Below are 9,053 nucleotides of genomic sequence, written 5' to 3' on the forward strand. Positions count from 1 at the left end.
TACATTTTTAGTATGGGTGCTCCCAAGACCATATTAGCCATGGCAAAATGCATAGCATTGCAGGAAATTATCTTTAAAACTGCTAAATGACTGTAAGTCGCTTTGGATAAAAGCGTCTGCTAAATGGCATATTATTATTATTATTATTATATAATATTATTATCACCATCATGAACTGCGATGTTAGATCTTTCCGGTCTTTATCAGTCATCCATAACAGTAGGTGGCGCCCTAAGCTTAGTAGCAGAAGACACCGGAAACATGGTTCTTCTTCTACGCCCTTGACCTTCCTGCTCGTATGACGACACATCAAAACAATAACATTTGACAGCGGTGACGCGGACTTTGCTTTCGAATAACATTATTGGAAATGAGAGAATAAAACGATCAAAAGAATGAATACGGCTCTGAGACACTGGAAGGAGGCCGCGACGGTCATACTAGCTGCTGGTACGAGACATAAAGTCACTGTAGATAGTTTGACAAGGTGTGTCGGTAAAGGCCCCTCTGCGGTCAGTGGGCACTCCAGCTTGCCTGACAAGTTAGCCTTCGACTATAACGTGTTGTTGCTGAAACGAAGCGGTACAAGTGGCTTCATGCCGAACGCTTACGTCTTTCCCGGCGGTCTGGTGGATTCGTCGGATTTCTCAAGTGAATGGCTTGATCTTTTTAAATCTTTTCGGCGCTCACCGAATTTTGGACTCGGATTTGTGAAGCAGCCGCCAGAGACGAGACCTCCGATCTTCGCCACCGACAGAAAGAAACTGGGTTCTCCCATTCCAGGTGACGTCGCATTTCGCATCTGTGCGGTGAGGGAAACTTTCGAGGAGTCGGGAGTACTTCTAGTCGTGCCGAAAGAAGAAGAGAGTACTTTACTTAACGGCATCGAGAACAAGAGAGACAGTCAGCCCGAATTAACCAGAATAGCCGATGTCTGTGACGAGAGTGAATTGGCTAAATGGAGAGTGCTGGTAAACGAGAACCCCTGTAACTTCATCAGAATGTGCAGGGAGCTGGAGTGTCTACCCAACATCTGGGCTCTGCATGAATGGGGTAACTGGCTGACCCCTACTGGCGTGTATGGAAAACAGCGGAGGTACGACACAGCCTTCTACATTTGCTGTTTGCAAGAAACACCACCTCACACCCTACAAGACGAGAAGGAAATTGTGCACTTTAAGGTGATACCATAGTTTAGTAGGGTGAAAGTGTATTTTTATTGTGATGTTCAAAGTGTTATGCGACTCTGTATTCATTCATTATGTATTCATCAGTTCATAATATTGTTGTAAACTGTTCATTCATCTTAGTCTAACCTAAACCCCTCTCCCTCTCTCTCCTCCCCTCTCTCAGTGGTCCACCCCCTCAGAGATCCTCCACAGCTACCAAGCCAGAGAGATGTGGATAGCCCCCACCACAGTTCTATGATCTCAGCCGTATGTGCCGGTTCCCCTCCCTGCAGGACCTCCACAGCTTCTCCAGACGGAGAGCGTCAGAGGGCTGTGAACAGTGGCTCCCTATCCGCATGGTGTCAGACAACTACTACATATCACTCCTCCCAGGTTAGGGTTTACGTTTACATTAAGGTCATTTAGCAGACACTCTTATTCAGAGGAACTTACAGTCAGTTCTCTCAACTTAACGTAGCTCGGAAAGACAACCACATATCACAGTCAGTTCTCTCAACTTAACATAGCTCGGAAAGACAACCACATATCACAGTCAGTTCTCTCAACTTAACGTAGCTCGGAAAGACAACCACATATCACAGTCAGTTCTCTCAACTTAACGTAGCTCGGAAAGACAACCACATATCACAGTCATTGTACTTCAACTCTCCTCAATAAAGCAGCTGTCAGAGAAATGAGTGCTAGTAAGAAAAGTAGAGTGTTGTAACAAATGAGATGTTCTGTATAACTGATGCCCCGCTTCACATTTCTGTCTCAAAAAATCAACAACAAAAAAAATCGGAAATAAAATTGAGTGACTTATTTGATTCATTTGAATAGATTCTATTAAATGATTATTTCTAACTAATTGACTTCGCCATTGAAGTGGTTGGGAAAATAATATTTTGTGAATCGCTAACAGTGAAATAAAAAACGTAGTAGCCTTTCTTTTGGATTATGTCGCTACAAATCCAAGATGGCGTAGCAGTGCGGTCGCGTTCTTTGTTGTGTGTCCGTGTAAATAGCCAGTTTTTTGTATTTTTTGTATTTTTCGTACATATTTCCCTATCACACTTTTCATCCTTCTACAAAATATACTTTCCTGCAACCCGCCTCACTCAATGTGGAACGGATTCTATTATTGACTTACCTTTTATCTAGAATCTCCAGTTGAAACTAGCTAGCCAGCTAACCAGCTACTTGCTATTAGCCACCGTTAGCGGTTTTTCACCATTATCCGTGGCCTGCACTACCTACCAGCCAGCTCTAGCCATGGTCCCCTGTAGCTCAGCTGGTAGAGCACGGCGCTTGTAACGCCAAGGTAGTGGGTTCGATCCCCGGGACCACCCATACACAAAAATGTATGCACACATGACTGTAAGTCGCTTTGGATAAAAGCGTCTGCTAAATGGCATATTATTATTATTATTATTATTATTATCGGCCAGTCTGCACCATTCGATCACCAACACGACTGGTCTGCCGACGAAATCGTCTGATGTGGTTACAACAGGCTTCCCGTTACGACGTCAACCACGAAGACCCATCTGCTAGCCCCGGCCCGCTAGCACACGCTAGCCGAGGCCTCTTGCTCGCTAGTGCTATAGCAGCCCCCGAACTACCTCCGAACTCTCCTATTGCTGTTCACCGGACCTTATGATAACTCAGCTATACAGCTGATGCCTGCTGGACTGTTCCTTTATACGGTACCGCATCCTGTTTATCTGTTTAGCCTCAGCCCAAACTTTGTCGCCATTACCAGCTGTTGTCTTAGCTCTCTTGAATAACACCTGTGATTGCTTTATGCCTCTCTCCCATGTCAATATGCCTTGCTTATTGCTGTTTCGGTTATTTCTTATTGTACTATTTCACTGTAGATCCCCCAGCCCAGCTAAACCTGCCTTAGATAGCTATTTTGTCCCATCCCCCCATACACGCAGAGACCGACTCAATTGGTGCCTCCAGTGATGCTATCTCTTTCATTGTTACCCAACGCGTAGGTTTACCTCCACTGTACTCATATCCTTCCATATCCTTGTCTGTACAGAATGCCCTGAATCTATTCTACAACGCATGGAAATCTGCCCCTTTTTTTCTCTGTACTCAACGCACTAGAAGACCAGTACTTAAAGCCTTTGGCCATATCCTTATTCTACTCCTCCTCAGTTCCTCTGGTGAGGTAGAGGCTAACCCAGGCCCTGCAGCCCCCAGTATCACTCCTACCCCCCAGGCGTTATCATTTGTTGACTTCTGTAACCGTAAAAGCATTGTTTTTTTGCATGTTAACATCAGAAGCCTCCTCCCTAAGTTTGAGTTATTCACTGCGTTAGCACACCCAGCCAACCCTGATGTTCTAGCAGTGTCTGAATCCTGGCTTAGGAAGGCCACCAAAAATTCAGAAATGTCCATCCACAACTACAACATTTTCCGTCTCGATATTACTGCCAAAGGGTGTGGAGTTGCAATCTACTGTAGAGATAGCCTGCAGAGCTCTATCATACTATCCAGGTCTGTGCCCAAACAGTTTGAGCTCGTACTTCTAAAAATCCACCTTTCCAGAAATAAGTCTCTCACTGTTGCCGCTTGCTACAGACCCCCCTCAGCCCCCAGCTGTGCCCTGGACACCATATGTGAACTGATCGCCCCCCATCTATCCTCAAGAGTTCGTACTGCTTGGTGACCTAAACTGGGATATGCTTAACACCCCGGCCAACCTACAATCTAAACCAGATGCCCTCAATCTCACACAAATTATCAATGAACCTACCAGGTACAACCCAAAATCTGTAAACATGGGCACCCTCATAGATATCATCCTGACAAATGTACCCTCTAAATACACCTCCGCTGTCTTCAACCAGGATCTTAGCGATCACTGCCTTATTGCCTGCGTCCTTAATGGGTCCGTGGTCAAACGACCACCCCTCATCACTGTCAAACGCTCTCTAAAACACTTTAGCGAGCAGGCCTTCCTAATTGTCCTGGCCCAGGTATCCTGGATGGATATTGACCTCATTCCGTCAGTAGAGGATGCCTGGTTGTTCTTTAAAAGTAATTTCCTCTTAATCCTAAATAAACATGCCCCATTCAAAAAATACAGCACTAAGAACAGATATAGCCCCTGGTTCTCCTCAGACTTGACTGCCCTTGACCAGCACAAAAACATCCTGTGGCGTACTGCATTAGCATCGAACTTTTTAGGGAAGTCAGGAACCAATATACACAATCAGTTAGGAATGCAAAGGCTAGCTTTTTCAAACAGAAATTTGCATTCGGTAGCACTATCTCCAAAAAGTTTTGGGACACTGTAAAGTCCATGGAGAACAAGAGCACCTCCTCCCAACTGGACCCTTTGGACAATCTGGACCCTTTCTTTCTAAAATTAGCCGCCGAAATTGTCGCAACCCCTATTACTAGCCTGTTCAACCTCTCTTTCGTAACGTCTGAGATCCCCAGAGATTGGAAAGCTGCCGCGGTCATCCCCCTCTTCAAAGGGGGTGACACTCTAGATCCAAACTTCCCTGCCTTTCGAAAGTATTTGAAAGCCAAGTTAACAAACAGATCACCGCCATTTCGAATCCCACCGTACCTTCTCCGCTATGCAATCCGGTTTCCGAGCTGGTCATGGGTGCACCTCAGCCACGCTCAAGGTCCTAAACGATATTATAACCGCGATCGATAAAAGACAGTACTGCGCAGCCGTCTTCATCGACCTGGCCAAGGCTTTCGACTCTGTCAACCACCGCATTCTTATTGGCAGACTAAATAGCCTTGGTTTCTCAAATGACTACCTCGCCTGGTTCACCAACTACTTCTCAGATAGAGTTCAATGTGTCAAATCGGAGGGCCTGTTGTCTGGACCTCTGGCCGTCTCTATGGGGGTGCCACAGGGTTCAATTCTCGGGCCGACTCTATACTCTGTGTATATCAATGATGTCGCTCTTGCTGCTGGTGACGCTCGGATCCACCTCTATGCGGACGACACCATTTTGTATACATCTGGCCCTTCATTGGACACTGTGTTAACAAACCTCCAAACGAGCTTCAACGCCATACAACACTCCTTCCGTAGCCTCCAACTGCTCTTAAACACTAGTAAAACTAAATGCATGCTCTTCAACCGAACGCTGCTGGCACCCGCCCACCCGACTAGAATCACTACTCTGGACGGGTCTGACCTAGAGTATGTGGACAACTACAAATACCTAGGTGTCTGGTTAGACCGTAAACTCTCCTTCCAGACTCACATTAAGCATCTCCAATCAAAAGTTAGATCTAGAATCGGCTTCCTATTTCGCAACAAAGCCTCCTTCACTCATGCTGCCAAACATGCCCTCGTAAAACTGACTATCCTACCGATCCTTGACTTCAGCGATGTCATTTACAAAATAGCCTCCAACACTCTACTCAGCAAATTGGATGTAGTCTATCACAGTGCCATCCGTTTTGTCACCAAAGCCCCATACACTACCCACCATTGTGACCTGTACGCTCTTGTTGGCTGGCCCTCACTACATATTCGTCGCCATCATCAAAGGTCTATTTTACCAAGAAGGAGAGTGATGGAGTGCTGCATCAGATGACCTGGCCTCCACAATCACCCGACCTCATCCCAATTGAGATGGTTTGGGATGAGTCGGACCGCAGAGTGAAGGAAAAGCAGCCAACAAGTGCTCAGCAAATGAGGGAACTCCTTCAAGACTGTTGAAAAAGCATTCCAGGTGAAGCTGGTTGAGAGAATGCCAAGAGTGTGCAAAGCTGTTATCAAGGCAAACGGTGGCTATTTGAAGAATCTCAAATATAAAATATATTTTGATTTGTTTAACACTTTTTTTGGTTACTACATGATTCCATATGTATTATTTCATAGTTTTGATGTCTTCACTATTATACTACAATGCAGAAAATAGTAAAACATTAAGAAAAACCCTTGAATGAGTAGGTGTGTCCACACACCCCTCCACATGCTGCTCCTAATATGCAGCTGTTTTGCAGGGAGAATGGGCAGGGAGTTATTTTTGCCAGTATCTACAGTGAGGGAAAAAAGTATAGATCCCCTGCTGATTTTGTACGTTTGCCCACTGACAAAGACATGATCAGTCTATAATTTTAATGGTAGGTTTATTTGAACAGTGAGAGACAGAATAACAACAAAAAAATCCAGAAAAACGCATGTCAAAAATGTTATAAATTGATTTGCATTTTAAATGAGGGAAATAAGTATTTGACCCCTCTGCAAAACATGACTTAGTACTTGGTGGCAAAACCCTTGTTGGCAATCACAAAGGTCAGACGTTTCTTGTAGTTGACCAGCAGGTTTGCACACATCTCAGGAGGGATTTTGTCCCCCTCCTCTTTGCAGATCTTCTCCAAGTCATTAAGGTTTCGAGCCTGACGTTTGGCAACTCGAACTTTCAGCTCCCTCCACAGATGTTCTATGGGATTAAGGTCTGGAGGCTGGCTGGGCCACTCCAGGACCTTAATGTGCTTCTTCTTGAGCCACTCCTTTGTTGCCTTGACCGTGTGTTTTGGGTCATTGTCATGCTGGAATACCCATCCACGACCCATTTTCAATGCCCTGGCTGAGGGAAGGAGGTTCTCACCCAGGATTTGATGGTACATGGCCCCGTCCATCGTCCCTTTGATGCGGTGAAGTTGTCCTGTCCCCTTAGCAGAAAAACACCCCCAAAGCATAATGTTTCCACCTCCATGTTTGACGGTGGGGATGGTGTTCTTGGGGTCATAGGCAGCATTCCTCCTCCTCCAAACATGGCGAGTTGAGTTGATGCCAAAGAGCTCCATTTTGGTTCCATCTGACCACAACACTTTCACCCAGTTCTCCTCTGAATCATTCAGATGTTCATTGGCAAACTTCAGACGGGCATGCATATGTGCTTTCTTGAGCAGGGGGACCTTGCGGGCGCTGCAGGATTTCAGTCCTTCACGGCGTAGTGTGTTACCAACTGTTTTCTTGGTGACTGTGGTCCCAGCTGCATTGAGATCATTGACAAGATCCTCCCGCGTAGTTCTGGGCTGATTCCTCACCGTTCTCATGATCATCACGAGGTGAGAGCACTCCCTTTAAGAGTGTGCTCCTAATCTCAGCTCGTTACCTGTATAAAAGACACCCGGGAGCCAGAAATCTTTCTGATTGACAGGGGGTCAAATACTTATTTCCCTCATTAAAATGCAAATCAATTTATAACATTTTTGACATGCGTTTTTCTGGATTATTTTGTTGTTATTCTGTCTCTCACTGTTCAAATAAACCTACCATTAAAATTATAAACTGATCATTTCTTTGTCAGTGGGCAAACGTACAAAATCAGCAGGGGATCAAATACTTTTTTCCCCTCACTGTACTTAGGCATAATAACGATCATGAGTATCATCCGATCCGACTATCAACTGTCAATTTACGGATACGGAATGGGACTATGGCCATGTGGACACACCCCTGTGCCCCAGTGAAGCATGAAGCCATTATTGATTACTGAGGCTGTGGTTCTACTGAGGTTTGCAAGACATTTCCCTGTCTTGTTCAATATTATCATGTCTAAGTCTCTGCATCAGGATGATCATGTTTAAGTCTCTGCATTAGGAGGATCATGTTTAAGTCTCTGCATCAGGATGATCATGTCGAAGTCTCTGCATTAGGATGATCATGTTTAAGTCTCTGCATTAGCAATTGTGGTTTTTTTGTTAGTTATAATACTCTCCAGTTGGAATTTAGGTGTTTTCTTCTCATGTGAAGTCAAAACTGTCAATCTGATTTGATATGGTCATTGCTGGATGATAATTTTACTGTTTTACTGTGTGTGTGTGTGTGTGTGTGTGTGTGTGTGTGTGTGTGTGTCTCCTCCACTTACCAGGTGACGAGCTGTACCCAGAAGAGGGGTCATGTCAGATGAATGTGACCCTGAACACAGACCAGAGCCTTGATGAGATGCATCAGGGCAGCTCAGCACTGCACCGTATCATAGCCCTGGACCCCTACACTGCTGCTGCTGTCATCACCATCACACCCAGATACAACCACCTGCTGCCCTTCACACGGTCCAGCCTGACAACCAGAACCAGCAGCCAGCTCTGAGAGATGGGTTGAGACTCAAATGGCACCCTATTCCCTACATAGCGCACTACTTTTGAGCAGAGATACACAAAGTACTGGTCAAAAGTAGTGCACTATATAGGGAATACGGTGCCATTTGTGATGTGACCCATGTATTTTGGTATTTTATTAGGATCTCCATTAGATGTTGTGAAAGCAGCAGCTACTCTTCCTGGGGTCCACACAGAGCATGAAACATGACATAATACAGAACATTAATAGACAAGAACAGCTCAAGGACAGAACTACACCTCGTAGCCTACATATCAATACATACACACAAACTATCTAGGTCAAATAGGGGAGAGGCGTTGTGCCGTGAGGTGTTGCTTTATCTGTTTTTTGAAACCAGGTTTGCTGTTTATTTGAGCAATAGGAGAGGGAACGGAGTTCCATGCAATAATGGCTCTATATAATACTGTACGCTTTCTGGAATTTGTTCTGGATTTGGGGACTGTGAAAAGACCCCTGGTGGCATGTCTGGTGGGGTAAATGTGTGTGTCAGAGCTGTGTGTGTGTAAGTTGACTATTCAAACAATTTGGGGTTTTCAACACATTGATGTTTCTTATTAAAAAGTGATGCAGTCAGTCTCTCCTCAACTCTTAGCCAAGAGAGACTGGCATGCATAGTATTTACATCAGCCCTCTGATGGCAATGTGTTGACCTGTACAGGCCTGCTGCTGAGGCCTTGCTGCTGGTTTCCTTCGTACTCTGTTCCAACACCTGCCAAACCCCTTATTGCGGGACTGGAACACTGGAAATTAATCTTGGT

The 9,053-nt window shown here is 45.1% G+C and overlaps 1 pseudogene; it reads left to right on the top strand.

Annotated features, from left to right (window-relative positions):
• Positions 1 to 281: 281 nt before the first annotated feature.
• Positions 282 to 8,349, top strand: LOC121564004 (annotated as a pseudogene).
• The last annotated feature ends 704 nt before the right edge of the window (positions 8,350 to 9,053 follow it).

Source organism: Coregonus clupeaformis, unplaced genomic scaffold (assembly GCF_020615455.1).
Source record: "Coregonus clupeaformis isolate EN_2021a unplaced genomic scaffold, ASM2061545v1 scaf0903, whole genome shotgun sequence".
NCBI lineage: Eukaryota > Metazoa > Chordata > Actinopteri > Salmoniformes > Salmonidae > Coregonus > Coregonus clupeaformis.